The sequence below is a fragment of the Aegilops tauschii genome, chromosome 3 (genome assembly GCF_002575655.3).
Source record: "Aegilops tauschii subsp. strangulata cultivar AL8/78 chromosome 3, Aet v6.0, whole genome shotgun sequence".
NCBI classification, from domain to species: domain Eukaryota; kingdom Viridiplantae; phylum Streptophyta; class Magnoliopsida; order Poales; family Poaceae; genus Aegilops; species Aegilops tauschii.
This window is the reverse complement of record NC_053037.3, coordinates 109,019,757-109,030,354: the sequence shown is the minus strand read 5'-3', so window position 1 is coordinate 109,030,354 and position 10,598 is coordinate 109,019,757.

The window sequence follows — 10,598 nt, the reverse complement described above, 5'->3', positions numbered from 1 at the left end:
GGCTTAATGGGCCTACATGGGCTTTAGTGGAAGAGAGAGGAGGCGGCCAAGAGAAGGGGCGCGCCCCCCAAGCCCAATCTGAATTGGGAGGGTGGGCGGCCCCCCGTTTCCTTCTTCTCCTCTTCCCCTTCCTTCCCCCTCCTATTAGGACTAGGAAAGGGGGGAACCTACTCCTAGTAGGAGTAGGATTCCCCCCTTGGGGGCGCACCATGAGGCCGCCCGGCCCCCTCCTCCCCTCCTTTATATACGGGGGAGGGGGCACCCCATAGACACACAAGTTGATCTTTTAGCCGTGTGCGGTGCCCCCCTCCATAGTTTTACACCTCGGTCATATCATCGTAGTGCTTAGGCGAAGCCCTGCGCCAGTAACTTCATCATCACCGTCACCACGCCGTCGTGCTGACGAAAATCTCCCTCGTACTCAACTAGATCTAGAGTTTGAGGGACGTCACCGAGCTGAACATGTGCAGATCGCGGAGGTGTCGTGCGTTCGGTACTTGGATCGGTTGGATCGCGAAGACGTTCGACTACATCAACCGCGTTACTAAACGCTTCCGCTTTTGGTCTACGAGGGTACGTGGACACACTCTCCCCGCTCGTTGATATGCTTCTCCTAGATAGATCTTGCGTGATCGTAAGAAAATTTGGAAATACTACGTTCCCCAACAGTTCTACTTTCCTCCCACTCACTTCTTTCGAGAGAAACTCCTTCTCTAGAAAGGATCCATTCTTAGCAACGAATATCTTGCCTTCGGGTCTGTGATAGAAGGTGTACTTAACAGTCTCTTTTGGGTATCCTAAGAAGACACATTTCTCTGATTTGGGTTCGAGCTTATCAGGTTGAAGCTTTTTCACATAAGCATCGCAGCCCCAAACTTTAAGAAACGACAACTTGGGTTTCGTGCCAAACCACAGTTCATATGGTGTCGTCTCAACGGATTTAGATGGTGCCCTATTTAACGTGAATGCAGCCGTCTCTAAAGCATAACCCCAAAACGATAGCGGTAAATCAGTAAGAGACATCATAGATCGCACCATATCTAATAAAGTGCGGTTACGACGTTGGGACACACCATTATGCTGTGGTGTTCCGGGTAGCGTGAGTTGCGAAACTATTCCGCATTGTTTCAAATGAAGACCAAACTCGTAACTCAAATATTCTCCTCACGATCAGATCATAGAAATTTTGTTTTCTTGTCACGATGATTTTCCAGTTCACTCTGAAATTCTTTGAACTTTTCAAATGTTCAGACTTATGTTTCATTATGTAGATATACCCATATCTGCTCAAATCATCTGTGAAGGTCAGAAAATAACGATACCCGCCGCGAGCCTCAACACTCATTGGACCGCATACATCAGTATGTATTATTTCCAATAAGTCTGTTGCTCGCTCCATTGTTCTGGAGAACGGAGTTTTAGTCATCTTGCTCATGAGGCATGGTTCGGAAGCATCAAGTGATTCATAATCAAGTGATTCCAAAAGTCCATCAGCATGGAGTTTCTTCATGCGACTTACACCAATATGACCTAAACGGCGATGCCACAAATAAGTTGCACTATCATTATTAAACTTATATCTTTTGGCTTCAATACTATGAATATGTGTATCACTACTATCAAGATTTAGTAAAAATAGACCACTCATCAAGGGTGCATGACCATAAAAGATATTACTCATATAAATAGAACAACCATTATTCTCTGATTTAAATGAATAATTGTCTCGCATCAAACAAGATCCAGATATAATGTTCATGCTTAACGCTGGCACCAAATAACAATTATTCAGGTCTAAAACTAATCCCGAAGGTAGATGTAGAGGTAGCGTGCCGACGGCGATCACATCGACTTTGGAACCATTTCCCATGCGCATCGTCACCTCATCCTTAGCCAATCTTCGCTTAATCTGTAGTCCCTGTTTCGAGTTGCAAATATGAGCAACAGAACCAGTATCAAATACCTAGGCACTACTGCGAGCATTAGTAAGGTACACATCAATAACATGTATATCAAATATACCTTTCACTTTGCCATCCTTCTTATCTGCCAAATACTTGGGGCAGTTCCGCTTCCAGTGACCAGTCCCTTTGCAGTAGAAGCGCTCAGTCTCAGGCTTAGGTCCAGACTTGGGCTTCTTCACTTGAGCAGCAACTTGCTTGCCATTCTTCTTGAAGTTCCCCTTCTTCCCTTCACCGTTTTTCTTGAAACAGGCGGTCTTGTTGACCATCAACACTTGATGCTCTTTCTTGATTTCTACCTCCGCAGCCTTTAGCATTGCGAAGAGCTCGAGAATTGTCTTATCCATCCCTTGCATATTATAGTTCATCACGAAGCTTTTGTAGCTTGGTGGCAGTGATTGAAGAACTCTTCAATGAGACTACCAACCTGAAGATTAACTCCCAGCTGAGTCAAGTGATTATGATACCCAGACATTTTGCGTATATGTTCACTGACAGAACTATTCTCCTCCATTTTGCAGCTGTAGAACTTATTGGAGACTTCATATCTCTCAATCCGGGAATTTGCTTGAAATATTAACTTCAACTCCTCGAACATCTCATATGCTCCATGACGTTCAAAACGTCGTTGAAGTCCCGGTTCTATGCCGGAAAGCATGGCACACTGAACTATCGAGTAGTCATCAGCTTTGCTCTGCCAGGTGTTCCCAACGTCCGGCGTTGCTCCTACAGCGGGTCTTGCACCTAGCGGTGCTTCTAGGACGTAATTCTTCTGTGCGGCAATGACGATAATCCTCAAGTTACGGACCCAGTCCGTGTAGTTGCTACCATCATCTTTGAACTTAGCTTTCTATAGGAACGCATTAAAATTCAAAGGAACAGTAGCACGGGCCATTGATCTACAACTACATAGACATGCAAAATACTATCAGGTACTAAGTTCATGATAAATTAAAGTTCAATTAATCATATTACTTAAGAACTCCCACTTAGATAGACATCCCTCTAATCATCTAAGTGATCACGTGATCCAAAGCAACTAAACCATGTCCGATCATCACGTGAGATGGAGTAGTTTTCAATGGTGAACATCACTATGTTGATCATATCTACTATATGATTCACGCTCGACCTTTCGGTCTCAGTGTTACGAGGCCATATCTGCATATGCTAGGCTCGTCAAGTTTAACCTGAGTATTCTGCGTGTGCAAAACTGGCTTGCACCCGTTGTATGTGAACGTAGAGTTTATCACACCCGATTATCGCGTGGTGTCTTGTCACGACGAACTGCCACAACGGTGCATACTCAGGGAGAACACTTATACCTTGAAATTTAGTGAGGGATCATCTTATAATGTTACCGCCGTACTAAGCAAAATAAGATGCATAAAGGATAAACATCACATGCAATCAGTATAAGTGATATGATATGGCCATCATCATCCTGTGCCTTTGATCTCCATCTCCAAAGCACCGTCATGATCACCATCGTCACCGGCTTGACACCTTGATCTCCATCGAAGCATGGTTGTCTTCTCGCCAACTATTGCTTCCACGACTATCGCTACCGCTTAGTGATAAAGTAAAGCAATTACATGGCAATTACATTTCATACAATAAAGCGACAACCATAAGGCTCCTGCCAGTTGCCGATAATTTTTACAAAACATGATCATCTCATACGACAATTTATATATCATCACGTCTTGACCATATCACATCAGAACATGCCCTGCAAAAACAAGTTAGACGTCATCTACTTTGTTGTTGCAAGTTTTACGTGGCCGCTACGGGCGTAGCAAGAACCGTTTTACCTACGCATTAAAACCACAATGATTTTTCGTCAAGTGTGTTGTTTTAACCTTCAACAAGGACCAGCCGTAGTCACACTCGATTCAACTAAAGTTGGAGAAACAGACACCCACTAGCCACCTGTGTGCAAAGCACGGCGGTAGAATCAGTCTCATGAACGCGGTCATGTAATGTCGGTCTGGGCCGCTTCATCCAACAATATCGCTGAATCAAAGTATGACATGCGGTAAGCAGTATGACTATTATCGCCCACAACTCTTTGTGTTCTACTCGTGCATATAACATCTACGCATAGACCTGGCTCGGATGCCACTGTTGGGGAACGTAGTATTTCAAAAAAATTGCCTATGATCACGCAAGATATTCTAGGAGAAGCATAGCAACGAGCGGGGAGAGTGTGTCCACGTACCCTCGAAGACCGAAAGCGGAAGAGTTTAGTAACGTGGTTGATGTAGTCGAACATCTTCGCGATCCAACCGATCAAGTACCGAACACATGGCACCTCCGCGATATGCACACGTACAGCTCGATGACATCCCTCGAACTCTTGATCCAACTGAGGCCAAGGGAGAGTTTCGTCGGCATGACTGCGTGGTGACGGTGACGATGAAGTTACCGACGCAGGGCTTCGCCTAAGCACTACGACGATATGACCGAGGTGTGTTTCTGTGGAGGGGGGCACCGAACATGGCTAAGAGAAACTTTTGTGTGCCTTTGGGGTGCCCCCCTCCCATGTATATAAAGGGGGGAGGGAGGAGGAGGAGGCCATCCAGGGGAGAAGGCGCGCCATGGGGGGTCCTACTCTAAGTAGGATTCCCCCTCCCCTTTCCTATTCCAACAAGGAGAAGAGGGAAGGAGAGGGAGAAGAGAAGGAAAGGGGGGCTGGCCCCCCTAGTCCAATTCGGTTTGGGCTAGGGGGGTGCGCGCCACACCTTGGCTTGCCTCCTCTCTTCCACCACTAGGCCCATGAGGCCCAATAACCCCCCGGGGGGTTCCGGTAACCCCCCCGGTACTCCGGAAAATATCCGATACACCTCGGAACTATTCCGGTGTCCGAATATAACCTTCCAATATATCAATCTTCATGTCTCGACCATTTTGAGACTCCTCGTCATGTCCGTGATCTCATCAGGGACTCCAAACTACCTTCGATACACCAAAACACATAAACTCATAATACTGATCATCATCAAACGTTAAGCGTGCGGACCCTACAGGTTCGAGAACTATGTAGACATGACCGAGACTCATCTCCGGTCAATAACCAATAGCGGAACCTAGATGCTCATATTGGCTCCCACATATTCTACGAAGATCTTTACGGGTCAAACCGCATAACAATATACATTGTTCCCTTTGTCATCGGTATGTTACTTGCCCGAGATTCGATCGTCGGTATCACTATACCTAGTTCAATCTCATTACCAGCAAGTCTCTTTACTCGTTCCGTAATGCATCATCCCGCAACTAAATCACTAGCCACATTGCTTGCAAGGCTTATAGTGATGTGCATTACCGAGAGGGCTCAGAGATACCTCTCCGACAATCGGAGTGACAAATCCTAATCTCGATCTATGCCAGATCAACAAACACCATCGGAGACACCTGTAGAGCATCTTTATAATCACCCAGTTACGTTGTGACATTTGATAGTACACTAAGTGTTCCTCCGGTATTCAGGAGTTGCATAATCTCATAGTCACAGGAACATGTATAAGTCATGAAGAAAGCAATAGCAATAAACTGAACGATCATTATGCTAAGCTAACGGATGTGTCATGTCAATCACATCATTCTCTAATGATGTGATCCCGTTCATCAAATGATAACTCATGTCTATGGCTAGGAAACTTAACCATCTTTGATTAACGAGCTAGTCAAGTAGAGGCATAATAGTGACACTCTGTTTGTCTATGTATTCACACATGTACTAAGTTTCCGGTTAATACAATTCTAGCATGAATAATAAACATTTATCATGAGATAAGGAAATATAAATAACAACTTTATTATTGCCTCTAGGGCATATTTCCTTCAAAGCTTGTACTCGATACACAACCATCAATATGATCAAAGCAGGACGTAGGAAATTACCTCTTCGAGAGGCCCCAAACCTGGTAAACACCATGTCCCTTGTCTCCTGTTACCATCGATCCGAGATCCACAGCTTGGGACCCCCTACCCGGAGGTCTATCGGTTTCGAAAGAAATATGCCCTAGAGGCAATAATAAAGTTGTTACTTATATTTCCTTATGTCATGATAAATGTTTATTATTAATGCTAGAATTGTATTAACCGGAAACTTAGTACATGTGTGAATACATAGACAAACAGAGTGTTCCTAGTCTGCCTCTACTTGACTAGCTCGTTAATCAAAGATGGTTAAGTTTCCTAACCATAGACATGTGTTGTCATTTGATAAACGAGATCACATCATTAGACAATGATGTGATCGACAAGACCCATCTGTTAGCTTAGCATAATGATCGTTTAGTTTTATTGCTATTGCTTTCTTCATGACTTATACATGTTCCTCTGACTGAGATTATGCAACTCCCGAATACCGAAGGAACACCTTGTGTCCTATCAAATGTCACAACATAACTGGGTGATTATAAAGATTCTCTACATGTGTCTCCGAAGGTGTTTGTTGAGTTGGCATAGATCAAGATTAGGATTTGCCACTCCGTGTATCGGAGAGGTATCTCTGGGCCCTCTCGGTAATGCACATCACTATAAGCCTTGCAAGCAATGTGACTAATGAGTTAGTTGCGGGATGATGCATTACGAAACGAGGAAAGAGACTTGCCGGTAACGAGATTGAACTAGGTATGAGGATACCGACAATCAAATCTCGGGCAAGTAACATACCGATGACAAAGGGAACAACGTATGTTGTGTTATGCGGTTTGACCGATAAAGATCTTCGTAGAATATGTAGGAGCCAATATGAGCATCCATGTTTCGCTATTGGTTATTGACCGGAGATGTGTCTCGGTCATGCCTACATAGTTCTCGAACCCGTAGGGTCCGCATGCTTAACGTTCGATGACGATTTGTATTATGAGTTATGTGATTTGATGACCGAAGTTTTTTGGTGTCCCGGATAAGATCACGGACATGACGAGTAGTATCGAAATGGTCGAGAGGTCAAGATTCATATATTGGAAGGTTACATTCGGACACCGGAATGGTTTCGGAGAGTATCGGATAAGTTTCGGAGTACCTAGAGGTTACCGGAACCCCCCGGGGAAGTATTGGGCCTTAATGGGCTTTAGAGGAAAGGATAGAAGGGCCACAAGGGGAGGCAGTGCCGCCCCCATGGCAAGTCCGAATTGGACTAGGGAGGGGGCGGCGCCCCCCTCTTTCCTTCTCCCTCTCTTCCTCCTTCCCACTCTCCCCCTCTTGGAAAGGAAGGGGACCCAAACTAGGATTGGGAATCCTAGTTGGACTCCCCTATGGCGCCCGCCCCCCTTGGCCGGCCTCGTCCTCCCCCCTCCTTTATATATGTGGGAGGGGGCACCCCAAAGACACACCAAGTCTTCTCTTAGTTGTGTGCGGTGCCCCCCTCCACAGTTACACACCTCGGTCATATCATCGTAGTGCTTAGGCAAAGCCCTGCGCCGGCAACTTCATCATCACCGTCGCCACGCCATCGTGCTGACGGAACTCTCCCTCGTTCTCAACTGGATTAGGATCTCGAGGGACGTCATCGTGCTGAACGTGTGCTGAACACGGAGGTGTCGTACGTTCGGTGCTTGGATCGGTTGGATCACGAAGTCGTTCGACTACATCAACCGCGCTACTAAACGCTTCCACTTTCGGTCTACGAGGGTACGTGGACACACTCTCCCTGCTCGTTGCTATGCTTCTCCTAGATAGATCTTGCGTGATCGTAGGAATTTTTTTGAAATACTACATTCCCCAACAGTGGCATCCGGGCCAGGTCTATGCGTAGATGTTATATGCACGAGTAGAACACAAAGAGTTGTGGGCGATAATATTCATACTGCTTACCACCAACATCTTACTTTGATTCGGCAGTATTGTTGGATGAAGCGGCCCGGACCGACATTACATGACCGCGTTCATGAGACTGGTTCTACCGACGTGCTTCACACACAGGTGGCTAGCGGGTGTCAGTTTCTCCAACTTTAGTTGAATCGAGTTTGACTACGGCCGGTCCTTGTTGAAGGTTAAAACAACACACTTGATGAAAAATCGTTGTGGTTTTGATGCGTAGGTAAGAATGGTTCTTGCTAGAAGCCCGTAGCAGCCACGTAAAACTTGCAACAACAAAGTAGAGGACGTCTAACTTGTTTTTGCAGGGCATGTTGTGATGTGATATGGTCAAGACGTGATGAGATATAAATTGTTGTATGAGATGATCATGTTTTGTAAAAGTTATCGGCAACTAGCAGGAGCCTTATGGTTGTCGCTTTATTGTATGAAATGCAATCGCCAAGTAATTGCTTTACTTTATCACTAAGCGGTAGCAATAGTCGTAGAAGCAATAGTTGGCGAGACGACAACGATGCTACGATGGAGATCAAGGTGTCAAGACGGTGACGATGGAGATCATGACGATGCTTTGGAGATGGAGATCGAAGGCACAAGATGATGATGGCCATATCATGTCACATATTTTGATTGCATGTGATGTTTATCTTTTATGCATCTTATTTTGCTTAGTACGGCGGTAGCATTATAAGATGATCCCTCACTAAATTTCAAGGTATAAGTGTTCTCCCTGAGTATGCACCATTGCTACAGTTCGTCGTGCCGAGACACCACGTGATGATCGGGTGTGATAAGCTCTACGTTCATATACAACCGGTGCAAGCCAGTTTTGCACACGCGGAATACTCGGGTTAAACTTGACGAGCCTAGCATATGCAGATATGGCGTCGGAACACTGAGACTGAAAGGTCGAACGTGAATCATATAGTAGATATGATCAACATAGTGATGTTCACCATTGAAAACTACTCCATCGCACGTGATGATCGGACATGGTTTAGTTGATATGGATCACGTGATCATTTAGATGACTAGAGGGATGTCTATCTAAGTGGGAGTTCTTAAGTAATATGATTAATTGAACTTTAATTTAACATGAACTTAGTACCTGATAGTATTTGCATGTCTATTTTGTTGTAGATCAATGGCCCGTGCTATTGTTCCTTTGAATTTTAATGCGTTCCTAGAGAAAGCTAAGTTGAAAGATGATGGTAGCAACTACACGGACTGGGTCCGTAACTTGAGGATTATCCTCATTGCTGCACGGAAGAATTACGTCCTGGAAGCACCGCTATGTGTACCACCTGCGCCAGCAACTGCAGACATTGTGAATGCCTGGCAGTCGCGTGTTGATGACTACTCGATTGTTCAGTGTACCATGCTTTACGGCTTAGAATCGGGACTTCAACGACGTTTTGAACGTCATGGAGCATATGAGATGTTCCAGGAGTTGAAGTTAATATTTCAAGCAAATGCCCGAGTTGAGAGATATGAAGTCTTCAACAAGTTCTATTGTTGCAAAATGGAGGAGAATAGTTCTGTCAGTGAACACATACTCAGAATGTCTGGGTACCACAACCACTTGACTCAGCTGGGAGTTAATCTTCCTGATGATAGTGTCATTGACAGAGTTCTTCAATCACTGCCACCAAGCTATAAAGGCTTCATGATGAACTATAATATGCAAGGGCTGGAAAAGACAATTCCCGAGCTCTTTGCAATGCTAAAGGCTGCGGAGGTAGAAATCAAGAAGGAGCATCAAGTGTTTAAGGTTAACAAGACCACTAGTTTCAAGAAAAAGGGCAAAGGGAAGAAGGGGAACTTCAAGAAGAACGGCAAGCAAGTTGCTGATCAGTGAAGAAGCCCAAGTCTGGACCTAAGCCTGAGACTGAGTGCTTCTACTACAAAGGGACTGGTCACTGGAAGCGGAACTGCCCCAAGTATTTGGCAGATAAGAAGGATGGCAAAGTGAAAGGTATATTTGATATACATGTTATTGATGTGTACCTTACTAATGCTCGCAGTAGTGCCTGGGTATTTGATACTGGTTCTGTTGCTCATATTTGCAACTCGAAATAGGGACTATGGATTAAGCAAAGATTGGCTAAGGATGAGGTGACGATGCGCATGGGAAATGGTTCCAAAGTCGATGTGATTGCCATCAGCACGCTACATCTACATCTACCTTCGGGATTAGTTTTAGACCTGAATAATTGTTATGTGGTGCCAGCGTTAAGCATGAACATTATATCTGGATCTTGTTTGATGCGAGACGGATATTCATTTAAATCAGAGAATAATGGTTGTTCTATTTATATGAGTAATATCTCTTATGGTAATGCACCCTTGATGAGTGGTCTATTTTTGTTGAATCTCGATTGTAGTGATACACATATTCATAATATTGAAGCCAAAAGATGCAAGGTTAATAATGATAGTGCAACTTATTTGTGGCACTGCCGTTTAGGTCATATTGGTGTAAACTGCATGAAGAAACTCCATGCCGATGGGCTTTTGGAATCACTTGATTATGAATCACTTGATGCTTGCGAACCATGCCTCATGGGCAAGATGACTAAGACTCCGTTCTCCGGAACAATGGAGCGAGCAACAGACTTATTCGAAATAATACATATTGATGTATCCGGTCCGACGAGTGTTGAGGCTCGCGGCGGGTATCATTATTTTCTGACCTTCACAGATGATTTGAGCAGATATGGGTATATCTACTTGATGAAACATAAGTCTGATACATTTGAAAAGTTCAAGGAATTTCAGAGTGAAGTGGAAAATCATCGTAACAAG